Source organism: Melanerpes formicivorus, unplaced genomic scaffold (assembly GCF_026170545.1).
Source record: "Melanerpes formicivorus ecotype bairdi unplaced genomic scaffold, bMelFor1.0.p_v2 SCAF_17, whole genome shotgun sequence".
In the NCBI taxonomy this organism is placed as follows: Eukaryota; Metazoa; Chordata; class Aves; order Piciformes; family Picidae; genus Melanerpes; species Melanerpes formicivorus.
The window spans coordinates 8,832,967-8,849,191 of NW_027142369.1; positions in this window are offsets into that span (position 1 = coordinate 8,832,967).

A 16,225-nucleotide genomic window follows, 5' to 3' on the forward strand; every position below is an offset into this window, starting at 1 on the left:
TTTAAGTTGTGATGGGCTCTGCAGTAGTTTACACCAAGGTTTCCCAGCAAGTGAGTTCAGCCACAACCAGAAGTGGTGAGAGATATGAGGTGACTAAATCTCAATGACTCTAGACAGAAATAGTTCCATAAAGAGAAAAGGGACACGTGAGGTAGAAGTGAGATACAGGGTGGCCATAGAACAAGTAACAGAGATTGGAAGCAAGAGGAGGGACACAAGATAAAATTAAATGATCAAATTAAGGAAGAGAGTTATATGCAGGGTAATGTTATACATTGGCAATTCCTTCAAGCAAGACTTAACCACAGAAAATTTGGAAATTGTTGGCCCATGGTATACAAACTTTGTTGGCTGAATTGTACCAGAGGAAATATATATATTGGGAAAAGGAGTCTTTTCTTCAGCTACCTTTTTGAGTGACATAAGCCATGCCAATAAAGGGATTCTTGCATCTATACAGAGGGTGTTGCTTGCATATCTATATCAATTAAGGGTGTGATTTTTTTTCATTCTTGTGACTGAACAACTTTGTCAACAACACTTTATAATTTAGATCTGGCTTGAGAGCTGTTCTGGCTTTGAAACAATCACAGAATGTTGGAGATTTTAGTGTAAACTCCTGTATTGTTTGAAAAGAAATAAAAGGACACAAATGCAGCACAGTAATTTTAAATAGATTTTTTTTATTATTATTTTTGATGGTTATTCACAGCACATGTAGAATTTTTTTTTTGTTTGGAAAGGTGATGACTGATGTAGCAAAAATAACACCCTCATAGCAGCTATGTCACTTCATGGCAGGGCATCCACTGAAGTATCAGTTTTCTTCATAATCAAAAGCTGAAAGGTTCCTGTTATGACCATATCCTAGCTAGAAAAGGCTTGTGATATAGATGGATTGTCAGACACTTTCACTGGAGGCTAAGTTTACACTGACACAAAAAGCTGGTAAACTGATAAAACTTACTGAGCAAGAGAAGTATAGGGCAAAAGTACTCTTTTTGTAGATCAAATGGCATATACATCTGGAAAGTTGCTGCCATAGCAGTGCTGGTTAGGAGAGGAAACTTTAGTTTTCTTGGGTTTTGTTTTGTGGTTTTTTTGTTGTTTTTTTTTTTCTTTCTCTTTTTCACAATCTCAATCAACATAGCAATGCCAGCAAAACTCAACTGCCAGGCCGATGTATTCCTCTATGTAATTTATTCCACTGTGAAAAAAACCCAGCTGGTTTTGTTCAAATCTTGTCTCCTTTTCTTACCAGAGATCCCTGCATTTTCTCAGAATGATAGCTCTAACATGGTCAAAGAGATACTTCCAAGCACGGTGACATAACACTGTTTAAGAAGGTAGTTTCCCCTGAGGACCATCCTAAATCCCTGATGACAGTGAAAGGAAAAGAGCTACTTCCTCTCTTCTTATGCTAGCTCCGGAGCTTGTTTGGTACCCCAGTAAGATACCTCAGTTTGCTATACAGGCAGAAAATTAATGCAATAAATAACAGTGCTCCATTTTACACTGGTTTAGTGAACTAAATTGGTTGGCATAGAGATCAGATGAACACCAGTGTCTCTAGCAGAAGTGTACATCTGAGAGCAAGGGATATGAGTGAAAATATTTTTTGTCAGCATTAGATTGATTTGACTGTCTTGTAAAACTTCCTAAAGTTGGCTTAATCTGTGTCACAAAATGATAAACCAGTGGAAGAATGTCCATTCACAGTGAAATTTGTTTGCTCATCCTGGATATTAGTGCTGTCAGGCTTGTCTGCACTTGAAAATATTTCTCAGTGTGGCTTGACTGGCACTCTCACATCCCTCTGCAAAGGTGCAGTTTATAAGAGTCTCTTGCTGAGGCAGCTCAAGCCCAATTCTATGAAAAGGACATCTGGTAAAACAGAGACATGGAGACAAACTTTAAAGCAATGTCGTTAGAGTTCATCTGCTGGAGAGGAAAATAAGTGTTTTCTTGATCACACAGCAAGAGGACATTAGTCTTTAAGATGGTGTGCTTAGCAGTGGATCACACAGCAGTTTCTGTTAGAACAGCAGTTTCAGAAAGTGATGCTTCTTTTCTATGCAAGGTATTTTCTTTCAGTAAAGCTATTAGCTTTTGTGTTTTTTTTCTTCTGTAAACTGGTGGACTGTCAACCTCCAGATCAAGAAATGCTTAGGGATTTTTTTTTAACTGCATGATTACTTTGCTGCTACCTTATGTGTTGTGTGTACAAAATCAACTTACCTTAAATTTTAATTGGTAAAAAGAAATATATTTGGTGGAAGTCCAAATGGTGCTAAAACAAACAAACAAACAAACAAACAAACAAACAAAAACAACCACAAAAACAACCTGAACAAAAAACAGTTTGGAGAGTGAATTTTAGAAAGTTGCTTTTTTGTGTTTTTCAAATTAAAGAGAATGCTCTTTAGTTTGAAATATTCAGACAGCTGCCCCATGTCAGGGTAATATTTGTGAATGTTGAAAGTTAAACAGATATTAATACAAATCACTGTGCATCTGCAAATTTTGCCCTAAAAAATGCACAGTCCATTGCTTATTATTAGTTGCTATGTAATATTCATGCATCTAAAATCATCCAGCACACGAGGAGAAATAGTTCCCTGGGTCTGATCAATTCATTTGTAACAGCAGTGACTGAATTTAGTGGATCCTGTGCCTGTCACAGAGCGGAGGTTGAAGCATTCCTACCTTTACCTGAGGGGCTCTTTTAACAGTACTTTGTGTGCCATAAATACTGTGCTTAGCACCAGAATAGGAGTAACTACTGAGAAGCTGAAGCAAACAACGGACAAGATGAAATGGTTGGGTGAACTATTCAACAAATACCTATGACAAATAAAACCCAAATGCATTTGCAAATTATTTGTTAATCAAAACGAGCTGAATCCTTAACTGGTATAATTTGTAGCTAACAGTTTGTGAGGCTCTAATGGGCAAACAAACACTTGAAAGAAATTAAATACCATGGCTGATTTTAATTGGATTTTTTTTTTTTTTTTTACTATTAATGCACACAGAGATATCAGAGATATTAATTTTCTTCACATTATGAGCAAATTAACTGAAAAAATATCAGGCCATGAAACAATATATATATATATACACATGTGTATGTATATATATATATGTGTGTATATATATGCGTGTGTATGTATAGTTTGAATCATAGATATGGAAACAGCCACACGGAACAGGAACTTATGATGGTTGTCTAGATACTTCAAAATCTATCAGCCTTTATAGCTATGATTCCCAGGTACCTGCAGCATCTCTTGAAGTCTTTCAGGGGTATTTGTGATGACACTTCAACGAGTCATCTTCCAGAATAAAACCAAACTTCAGCCATGTGCAGTCTAAACCAGCATTTCCCAGGCTATAGTCGTTACCCAATGGTTTTGCACACGGCTATAACAAGAAATCTACAGAGGCTATCTGAAGATTTAGCTTACTACTGTTGTGTGGTTACTCTGATGGCTAGCAAGTTGGTTTCATGAGTTTGGGAACAGTAGATAGAGACTTATTTCTCAGCCTCCCTGAAATTTGAACCTCCCAGTATTTGTGTAATTTTAAAGGCTTGTATTGAAAGATTTGAGGTATGCTAAAACAGACAAGAATGTCCTTAATAATGTCAACGGTAGGTGTCATTTAAGCAAATATTTACATAGTTGTTTGGCAACTGCTATCTTTAGAAGTATAGTTATTTAGACTGTGCAAGTAGAACTTTTGTTAGGTCAGGATATTAGGATCAGAACGTGACATTTCAAGGTTTATTGAATAGTTTGTGCATTACTATAATCCAGTCTTTAAGATTTGCCCTGAACTGCTATTAAGTAGAAACCTAAATGAAGTACAGCCCGTTGTAACTTAAAATAATTTTATTTTTCACAGTCTTTTCATTTTCTTTTAATCTGTACTTGCCTGTTCAATATGCACACTATTGTCTTTCTCAGATATGGATGCAATCTGCAGATAAGAGTATGCACACTTGTTTTTCCTTTCTTATGGCTGCTGTGAAGTTACAGTCACAATATAAAAATGACAAGAAGTTAAAGAAAAGATAAAGGACCCTGGTGTGATTGGACACTAAGGTGCACTAGACTTTCTCCTTTTGCTTGGCACTTCTCCTTTTATTCTTTGATTAAAGTCTTTTTCCTTTACTTACATCCTCCATTAAGATGTCTCAGTGTCATTTAGGGTGTTAATTGAGAGGAGGTTTAAGCTCATCAAGGCGATTATAAGTGATAGTTAAAAATTTCTATATATGGCCTATGCTGGAATCAGCACAGTAGGATGCCATTTTTCTTTTATCTAACTGACATTGGTAATAATAGATGAAATTATTACTAAATCGCAGCTGCAAAGATGATATCATGATTTTTTTGTGTAATCTTTGATGAAAAATTAATTTTTGAGAGGGATAATTTAAAATGATTTAAATAGTATTATACTGAAGTCCTTACTGGTAATTAACACCAATCTTGTCAGAAGTGAATCCACTTTTGCAGCTGTTTCTAAAGATACCTACAGTATTTGTAACTTTTCTGGGAGTGAAATTATAGTGTTTGGACTTTATTTTTACTGCAGAAGGACCATTAAGAGAAAAGGATGCTAATAGAGAAGGCTTTGTTCTCTAGCGGGGTCAAATTCTATTTCACATTTGCAATGTTCTTCTATGTGTGCATTTAATTAGCTACGCTCAGCATGAGAGCAGCATTTAGTATATGCAAAGTAGGCTTTGCATGGTATTTATATATATGTGTTTGTATGCTAGTGTACACATAGATATGTATATCTTTATGGGATAGCTATATACGTATGCAAAACTTTATTTGTGAGGGGTTTAATTGGTTGAACAGATGGCTGATCAGAAATGCTTCTTCATCTTCATCAGTGACTCGTCTTTCTTTCTTTGCATTGACTTTCATCACAGTGGCAAAAAAGTGCTCTAACGAGAAACAGCTGAAAATAGATTTTTCTTTGGTACTTTCATCATGCTTTAAATGACAGAAGTGGATTTTTTTTTGTGTCCTATATATAAAGACCTGCAGGAGAAGGTTAAAAAAGGAAATATAGTGAAACCTAAATAGAAAAATTTGAATGAGAATATGGGAGAGCCTCAGATTATTCCTCTTATCTTCATATTTTACTTTCTTCTTTTTTTAAAGTACATGCTGATTTTTGACAAGATATATAGTGGTGGTTATTCACGCCAGCTGCAGTACCTGCCAATCAGTTTTCCTTTCCCTCGAGTTTGGTGCAGAAAGGGGGAGGGAGGGACAGGAGTTGAAAGATGACACAATGGCTTAGAGGACTCTTACTTTAGGTATTCATTAAAATAGGAGTTAGATGGCCAGCTTCTGCTGTTTCTGCAATTTTATTATATTCAAATCAATGTCTGGCTTCTGTAGGCTTTATAAAAGATACAATGTGCCTTATAAACAGAGTACAAGGTTCATGTAGGAATTATTCACTTACAAGCAGATTCATGACTTGAGTTTATGTATAGATATGTGAATAATCTATCACATTTTTAATTTGAAAAAGTAAGTTATCCAATGTTTGGGGTTTGTTGGTTGTTGGGTTGGTTTTGGTTTCTTTTTATTGCTTTGTTTGCTTTGTGTTGTTGGGTTTTTTTTTCCATTGTTGAAGTCTTTTGCAGAGCTGCTTTTACTCTATGCACTGCTATGGACACAGCACATCACTATTGCTGTATCAACTTTGCACATTGGTAAACTGAAGAATGTTCTGACTGAGGTAACTAGGAAAACCATGGAGCTGGCTGGAAGTCAAAAGCAGAAGTGGAATATGGGGATTCTGGCCTCCTTTTTATTTTCTCCAGCAGCAGACCAAAATCACTGGAAAAGTGTGGTTTACAAGCAAGCAAACAAACAAACAAACAAACAAAAAACCCCACAACTTTGCATTTTTAGATCTCTTTGAATGGATAATAAAAAAAAAAACCCTGGTTTCAGTGAGATAACCTGACATGTTTAATCCCTGTAAAGTCTACTTTTCATAGTCTTTTTCTTCATGAACTGAGACAAGGGTCTTCTCTTGTGTTCAGTGTGACTATGGGAAGACTATGGTCCTTGCCAAGTAGTATATGGAAGGCCCAAAGAAGTATTTCTACTGCAAGATTTGGTGAAGCCCTGGACTGCAAGCAGAAGACTTTTATCAAAGAGGGAATAGAAACAGAGGAAGATTAAAAATCTTCAGTACTGCTGGCATGAGTTAATCTAATGCACGTAATTTAGAGATGAAAGGAAGAAATCTGTAAACAAGAAACTTGGTGTTTAATCACAGAATTGTCAGGGTTGGAAGAGCCCTCAAGAATCATCTAATTCCACCCCCCCTGTCATAGGCAGGGACGCTTTCCACTACATCAGGTTGCCCAGAGCCACAGCCTAGCCTTAAAAACATCCAGGGATTAAGAGTGTGTAGGGAATAGTAAGTATCTCACAACATGAACAGACAACTTCTGAATTCTGGTAAAAGACTTCCCAAGTCAGAGAGAGAGTAGGACTCAGGTACAAGTATTAATGACCATGTTTGTTTCAGTTCTTTTGATGGGGAGAGTGTGGAGATAGAGAAGATATTAGGACTGCCACCTCACAGCTTTAATGCAGATGGTTGTATGATTAAAACAGCAGCCATAAGATGTACAGGAACTGTCTTTCTCCTGAACAATTACTGCAATATGAGGAAGATGTTTGTGTGCTGTAAGGAGAAATAAAAGGTGCTGGGAACAGGAACCACAGCTTCAGATTTTTTTAGCTTTTATTTTTAGGTTGTGACCCCTTGTTTGCAGGCTCTGAAACCCTGATAGAAAGGTTTTGGGTTTATGAGGAGGTAGTCTTGGCTCAGGAGGTCCAGCAGATGGTATTGGCAAATGGCACTGTGGGCTCCTACAGTGTGGTGCAACACTCTGGAGGTGGGTAAGGGAATAACAAAGTTGTGAGTAGCAGCTGGTGGCAAATACAGTCAAGATGGCTCCAATGAGCAACCACAAACAGCCTGGTAGAGTGAAGAAGGACCAGAGTACAGCTCAGAGTAAAAGAAGCAGTGCTGCATTTACGTGTGAGAGGTGAAGGTTGGTAACTGACTGGCATGAGCTAGAGAGGTTTTTAGGTGGCACCTGGGGATAAAGCAATAGTGTGAAACTAAAGCAGGCAAGAAACATACACTTGTGTTTTGATTTGTTCAAAGTACTAAGACAGGTAAGGGGAAGGAATCTGCAGCATTTACACATCATGTAGCACCAGTTAGGACATAGAATATTATGAACATAATTTATACAAAACAGCTCCACAAAGCTTTGTCATTGCATCTCCACCCAGAGCTGTAGTATTTTTCCCAGCTGTGGAACTTTAACTTCAAAGCCTTACAAAACTGATTAATTAATTGTTATATAGATGGCAAAATTATTTTCTACAACAGCAAAAAGAAGCTACAAGTATGCCTCTAGTCTCCTACATTTCTCAGATGTTCATGATATCTCTGGATATTATTTACCTTGCCTCCCTATCTCATCATGATTGTTTTTTTACTCCATAAGTGCATCATCTTAAGTAGTGGCTATGAAGTAAATGGCTGTAAGTTATTCAGGCCAGAAAGCCTCAGTCTCCTGTTTGCAGACATGGTAAAGGTAGACAAAAAGCACTCTTGGTTGGCTAAATAGGACATCCTCATTGCAGTCCTTGAACTAGGGTCTATGCCAAATATTCTGTGCTGTTGCTTCCAAGGCAGACAGATGGGGATCTTATAAAATAAGACTGGATGCTCCTTCCTTGCCAATGTCTAAGCATGCTGCCTCCATATCTGTTCCAGGTGTTGATGTAAAGGAGCAAGGTGACTCTCTTGCACATCGTGCATAACATGCTTGGTTAAACAGAATTGAATATGAATTGTCATATCTTTTGTTGTTGCAAATCTGTGCCTTAATTATTCATTCCATCCCAAATTAGGAAAAAAAAAAAAAAAGAAGCTGAATAAAAAAATTAACTTCTTGAGATTGAATCTTTATACATTAGGCAGTAAATTTTGTGTTGTGTTTTGGGTTTTTTTTAAGTGATTTAAAAGGGAAACAGGGAATGTGAGCTTAGATTATTTGTTTGATACTTTATAAGTATAAAAAGGCTTTACAGTTCTATGGGTTACTTTTTGTGGTTTTTCCCCTCTCTCTCTTCTTTTTCTTGTAATATATATCCAACTCTATTTACTGTATTCTATACCTGAAATGTTAGTGAAATTATCATAACAGTCAAAAAGATAAAAGGATGAATGAATCAAGGAAAGTAAATGAGTTCTAGTGAGAATTAGTGTTACTTTTTGTATTTTTCTTTTGTTAACAATACTGAGCTGTACTGCAATATAACCTTTTGGAGAGGATACGTTTAAAATCTTTCTTCATTTCTGATCCTCTTCAACCATACTGATATGCATTTTTAAATCACTGATCAATTCAGTGATTAAAATACAGGAAAACCATGCCTGACATTTAAAAACATTTCAAAGAAAAAAAAAAAGACCAACAAACTCCAGAACCCAACAAAATCTCACTCAAGTAACAAGAATAAAATAAACTTTCAATAATTCTTAATTAATTCATCTTGAAGCATACGGTATATAAAAGTAACCCCATGTAAATTATTTGTAGGTCACCTTTAAAGGAACTCCTGAGGTTGTAATGTATACCCTGAAATGTTTTCATAAAGGGATTTTCTACTTTTTATATGAGATATGCTTATATTTTAAAAACATTTTTGCATATCTTTATAATTTTAAAGAATGATAAAGTTATTTCTGTATTACATGATGTTTGGAGTTACAGCACTTTCCAATGATCTTAACTACACACATGCAAAAGTGCCAAAAAACCTTGAAAATGCTTTTGCAAGCTTCACATGCTAATTGCCGCAGAATGGTCTCAAATTAATGAACAGAGTACAGCTGTTTCTATAGAAATACCTTATTCTGGGATGTAAGTGAAACAAAAATTTTGTGTAGTAGTTTCTAAGACAATGATTACTATTTACATTTATCAGCTGAAAAGCCCCCAAATGCTACAAGAAGGTAACTTTTGCAAAGTAGAGTACTTGTTTCACTCCTAATAGGCAGCACTTAGGCATCTAAAGTCAGTCTTTCTCTTTCTCTCCCCATTCTTTCCTACCAGAACAATTGTGATGCTGACTGTAATGTCAAATTCATGTATGTTCTTCTGCCATTAAGATGGCTCATTTGCAGTTACACTATTTCACTTCCTTTTTAAACGTATTTTGTTATTTCACAGTTGTACTTTACTTTTTAACACACATCTACTTGATTTGTATATTTTTTTTTAACTCCAAGACACAGTGCTAAAAACCCTATTTATTCTAAGCTGTTCATGAAGAAAATTTAAATGCATCACAGGATAGGTAGATGTACCTGAACACTCGTTGCCAAATACACTCCAACATATTATTGTTCATTGTTCCCTCCTACATATTCAAGAGCTATTTGACCCAAATGTAAAACAAATATGAAAACATATAAAAGCTTTGAATTTTCCATGAGGAAAAGAAAATATGGAAAAATAGTATGATATTGCACTATACTTAGGGGCTCTGGTTAAGGTATTTATGCTGAATAAAACAGCAAAATGTGCGGAGTCTGACTACTTTCTTGGAATCTTACATTTAATACTTCTTCAGTATGGAAATCATGCAAAATTACTTGAAAATGGTTGTCAAGTGTTTGATCATAGCAGAAGAAGAAAGAAGAAAAAAAAAATCCCAGTAAAGTTTTGAGAAGGTTTGAATATCAAGTAACAGACTAGGCTGCTGTCTTCATATTTCTGGTGCGTTTTTAACTAGGCTACCTTGTGTTCTTTTCTTTCCTTTCCAAACCCAGTATTTAAAAGTCCCATATGGCAACAGATATTGCTGGAATAGAATGCATACTGTTCTGGAATCAATTTGATCTGAGTTAACTTTCTATATTTTAAAAGTCATCTGAAATATTTTGCCTTCTGCACTACTTTTTTTACTTTTTTTTTTTTTTTTTTTTGCCTGGTCCTATCCCCTCTCCACCTTCTCTCATCTACAGTCCTCCATATGGGAACATACACAAAATACAGATCTTTCTTTTAAAATCCTGTACAGATGCAAGATGGGGTTTAGGGTTTGTGGTGGTGTGGAATGAGGATGTGTGGACACAGAGTGGGAGGAAGGGGACCATCTAAAAGTTCTTCTGCCAGTGTCATATGCTTAGGTAATAGACAGAGGCCCAGTGACATGTTTAGACAACAGACAGAGGGAGGTTGAAAGTGACATATTTTATATGTGATAATACCAGACCAGACACATGAAGTATGTGCTCATCATTAATGAGACTAGGATACAAAATAATGTAAATAGAAACCCCAAAATTTTACTTGAAACATAATGACAGAAAAATTATTTAGCTTCTGAAGAACAAAGCTGATGTTTAAGCTTAAGTTTTGCTTGCGATCCAGACTGACGACTCTGCCTTTTACTGGCAGGCCTGTATGATAGAAGTTAACTTGTCAATAAAAAATCTGAACAGGGATACTGTTAGGGAATAATATAAAAATGTGCTTGTTATCTTTCATATCCTGCTTAGCAGAGACTCTACTGCTCATGACTGGCAGCTCTTTTCAATCATCAGAGATTTTGTGTCAATAGGTCAATAGATTTAATATCCTGGGGATATCCCTTTCAGATTGCTGATCGACACCTTACAACAGCCAAAGACCTGACCTCCAACCGTTTGCAGATTTAAGATGAACCAATTGGATGTCAAACTAGGACTTTGGGAGCCTAATCAGTACATGGTACATAGTCTGGCAGTACAGCCATGATCTGAACTGGGCAGACACTGATTCATCGGGACCTTTTCCTTCTGTAATAAAACTACAGAGAAAAGAACTCACATATAATTGAGCTGTTCTTTGCTAGACAAAGATGTTTGAAAATCTGGACAGCTACAGCTGTAAAAAAAAAAAAACCACAAACCCTATGTAAATTTGAAAAACTAATTATTAGTGGGAAACTACTTAATGTATTTTTAATAGTGTTTTTGACCGATATTACACATATGTCACGTAGACTTTCTTCTTATATCTAGTACAGAAAGTAAATGTGACATAATTAGTGACTAATGAATGACAGAAAATTTCATCTAAAATGCCTTACATCATCCGTAGTTATTTCAAAATATTTAAAAGATAACTTCCAGCTTAATTGAGATATCTGCATTTAGCCAAAGTTTCTACTGAAATCGAAACATAAGAACAGACCTTTCTCAGATTTACTTAGGTTTTGTTTGGTCTTATTTTTTTCCCCACGGTGACTTTTGTCTTTCTGACTTTTTACTGTAAGGCAGCTGATGGTCATTTTAAGGTCCAAAGACATTTCATTCCCATGAATTTTAGGAAAATAAGAGGAAAATGGGAGAGGTGATACTCAAATCAGGTCCCTAGTGGGAGAGATACATCTCTGTAAGCTGAAGTGCACTAGTCAGCAAAGAACACACATGGGAGGAAGTCATTACCAGCACCCCAGTAAAGGCTTTAAACTCAGATTGAACTTCATTAGATATAGATAATACAATTATGAGTCAGCAAACCATAACCTTCATGAATTGCATACCTCGTTTCCTTCCTGAGTCCAAAGGAAGGTCTTGTGCTGGGTCACCAGAAGCTCAAGGATGTGTCACTGACAGCTTGAGGGGAACTGGAGTTGTTAGCATGAGTAACACTGTCACAGGATGATGTTTTTCCTCTGTTCCAACTGGATCTCCAGAGCTTCCATACACTAATTAATGATGGAAGCTGCTGTTGTGGGAAAATAATATAAAGGCCCAGATTTTATGCTGCGGGCAAGGAGCAAGGAGTGCTAATTGGGAAGGAGGTGTGAGCAAAGATGCCACCTTGCACTGATTGATCATTAGCCAGCTTTTTTCCCTTGCCATGAGTCTGAGCAATTTAAGGGTGTTTGTAAATTATGTGGATTCTTAGTGGCACCAAAGAACCATTACATTAGCTAGGCCTTACTGATATATGTTAGAGTCTATGTATTATCTGCCACAGAGCAGAAGTGGAGAACATCATCCTTTGATTTTGACAACGGGCTAAAAACTAATTTGGACAAGTAAGAGGAAGTGTAAACTCAAAGCTTAAGCCCTTTATTGAGATTTCTGCATAAAAAAATTTCAAGTTGTTCAGAAGCTTAGAAAAGGGGCTCTTTGTAAAATATACTGATGGACATAAAAAGCTCACTGGATGAACATAGAATAGTGGTTTAACTTCTGCTGCTTCCTGAGTGTAGTGGCAACTACATCTGCTGAACATGTCATGCAATGTATTAGGCAAAATCAAACTTATCAGATGCTCTTCTATAGAAAATCTCTTCTGAGTACCTATAAAGTGTCCTTTTGCCAGGTTTCTTTACACCTTGGTGTTCTTCTGCAGCTGTTTCTTAGGGGCAACAGGATTTGACCACTATCTGTAGGTCAAGGATAACATGAAGAGAGAAAAGCTAAAAAGAAAGAAATGCCATGCTCTGTGTCTAAAAAACCCAAAGACCAGTGAAAGATATGAGTCAGACCCTGAATAGGCTTTATGAAATGTGGCAGAAATGTGAGCTGTCCTGTCAGCTTTTCTTTCCTTTTTATTTTATCTTTTTTTCTTTCCCAATCATTCTCTATCACAAAGAGTCAGTGCAGAGAGTCATTACTGTTCCTGCACTTTATGGTAGTTTGGCACTAGGCCATTTTGTGCATACATGCCAAGATGCTTTTATAAAACCATTAAAAAAGTAGTACTAATTAGATAGTCAGAGGAATAGAAATCCTGAAGGTTAAAATGCCAGTGAAGCAATTACAACCACAAGTGTGTGTTACATAACTAAGCCCTTAAAGGGTTTTCTTTATTCGTGAAATCAAACATTATGAACCCTAGATTTCTTTTATAGTAGAGCAGCACAGACTGTTAAATCTTTCTGTATTTGTGCTGCTATTTCATAGAATAATTTTTATTTATCATCTTCTTGTTTTGTTTTTTTTTTTCCCAGTCGTATTTACAGGCCACACCAGCATACCTGTTACTACACACAAAACTACAATCCCTGCCTTAAATTTTTTGTAAGCTCTTAACCTTTCACATCACAAATATGTTCCAAGGTGTAGTTTAAGATAGTAGATAAATACTCTAAATGAGAATGAATGTGGGAAGGGTTTGAAAATTTTTTATTTCAGACTAAGTTGTATATTTTCATATAGCAGTTTCCCTATCTTGCAAACTTCAAAGAACACTATGTTGCTTAATTAGGCAGAGAAAGATAACCAAGAAGGAAAAGCCTACTGTGTCATGAATGGTTTGGAGGATGTGGAGATGGAAGATACATTCAAATAAGAGGAACTATAGGGGTAATCAGTGAAAAGATCAGGGAAAAATTAAAGAAATTATACTTTCTCACCTAATTGTAACTGAGTGCTAGCAGATGTTGTGAGGGCCAACAGGAAAAATGATTTTTTAAAAGAAAAGAAAAAAAAAAAAAAGAAGAAAAAGAAGATTAGACAAGGTCATTTAGGTCAAACACAAAATTACTGCGTCCTCCTTTTTGGGATTATTACAAAATTACCTGATATAACTACCCGAAAACAATCTGTAAATTACCAAATGCTGGAAGCACAAAGAGTGTATTCAGGGAAACAGCCAATTTATTATGTTTCTTCCCTAAACATTTTATACCTCAATAATCAGAGACATGATACACAGACCTTTGATTTGATCCAGTTTAGCAGCTTTTACACACAAGATGAAGATCTCTGTTTATAACTGTGGCTGACAGACAATGTGAATACTGGTAAGGAAGGGCATACTGGAAGGGCATGTAGCAATAGGATGAGTGGCAATGGTTTTAAACTGGCTGAACGTAAGGAGGGAGTTCTTTACAATGAGAGTGGTAAAATACTGGAATAGGTCACACAGGGATGTGGTTGAAGCCCTGTCCATGAAGATATTAAAGATTAGACTTGATGCGGCCCTGGGCAGTTTAATCAAGTTGGAGGTTTCCCTGCTGACTGCAGGTGTGTTGGACAAGATGACTTTGAGGCTCCCTTCCAACCTGATGTAATCTGTGAGTAAGAGACTGTAGTGCAAAGCTGAAGAGTTGTCTGAACTTAGAAGTAGTAGCTTTTTGTTACAGCTACGAGGTACAGCAACCACTCTTGCAACATGACACAAGGTTGCAGTCATGGATGAAGCCGTGCTATTTGTCCTCCTGTCCCCATTTAAATTATGTTTGTACCCACCTCTACATTCTCTGATTCATCTTAATGTGACTTCTTAAAATCCATGCAGGAAAATGGAGAGTATTTTCTTGCAGTTACATTTGGCCACACTCTGTATTAACACAGTCTTACACCTTTGTGTAGAATTAACAAGTCCAACAGGACCAAGGCTGGTTGTAGCTTATCTTAACTTGGGCCGTAACCATTTTACCTCCCTGATAGTTTGAACTTTCATTTCAGAAGGTGATAAAAAGAGTGTCTGTTTCTCCAGCTCAGTAAAGCATAGCTGAAAAATAAAGATGAGTGTATTTCTGTTAGGTGTCTTGCTTTGTATCTATATTGCTTGATATTGTGACACTGCTGTGTTTCCTAAATAACTTAAGTCTCCCTTAAACAGCTGCAGAAGGTGTCATAATCACTGAAAAGAAATTTAATATAAATCTAAATATCTGCAATCTAGAGCTGTGGTTATTTTTCTCATGGTGTTTTTGCTTACACACTAGCAAGAAAACATGGACACAGACACACATACTTGCATAGCAATGACAAAGGGAAAGGAGGCAATATTCCCTAGTTATGAAACTAATGGAAAACAAGGCAATGAGATTGTGATGTACCTACAATGATGTTTGAGTCAGAGACTCCTTGCCTTAAATGATACCTTATATTGTCAAAGTTATATGCAGATGTCTCTCTATTTTTGTGTTGTAATCCTCTTTCATCTTGATACCTTGTTTTCCTTAGCTGCAGGCTATAATATAATAAAATGTGTACGTATCCAACTGTAAGTTACACTTAAGCTGATATGTGCACTGTGTGTACATATACGTAATATTTTTAGATAATACATAAATGTGATACATATATAGGCATATATATAAATATACACACACACAAATTAATACTTTGATATATTTAGCATTTTCAACTAATTATACCTTACAGTCTCTTGTAATTCCCATTTGAAACATTTGGCACTATTCCTCCTAATTCATTTATATTAATGAGGGGAGGATCCTCTGAGCAATAATCAGTTAAAAATCATGACTAGCTTTGTTAATAAATACCAGATTGGTACATGATACTGTATTGGCTTGTCCTTAATTAGGAAGCACTGGAAGGAGTACCAAGAGGGAAATACTCATAAATTTTTCTTCCAAAGTCTAACTGCTCTCTTTCTGGCATTTGCATCTTTGAAACAGAGAGAAACATTGCAACTTTGATTTGATTTTATTTTTTTCCTGTACTTAAATCAGCTTATCTTTAATTAAGATATATATTTGATATAGTTTTTCCAACCAAGTCCATTTAGGAAAAGAAAAATCAAGAGAAACACAAGCAAAATTTCTAAGTATTAAGTAATCAAAATACTTAATTTGAATATTAGAAAACTAGAAGTTTTATAAAGCATTTGTGGAGGCTAGGTGCCCACAGAACTAGTAATGAACTATTGAAGTCTTCATTTCTAGGTGATTGATTGCAAATGCTTCTAAGAATGGCTAGAAAGGCAGTTCTGAAAGCCTTTGTGCAGTAGTGGCTGCACCCCACTCTCATAAACAGGGTCTTACTCTAAGCTGGAGAGGAGAAGGAGTCCGGGATTGAATGGGCCTTGAAACAGAATTGGAAGATGTTAGCAAGGACAGGCATGGAATATCTTTGGATCTGGAATGGTCTGGAATGATAAAATAGGTAAGTTGCTCATATAGTCATTGAATTTTTTCTGGATTTTTCAGTCTCAGAATCCTTTAAATTGGCAATTTTTAATTTTTTTTTATCCCCCCATCATAAAAAATATTTTTCCTGCCTCGTGTCTTCTAAATACTTAACGTTACTTAACGTTACTTGACATTTTGCAATCCACTAGTGCCTGTTGATGCCAAATATCTCTAGCATACATGTGCTTATTTTATTA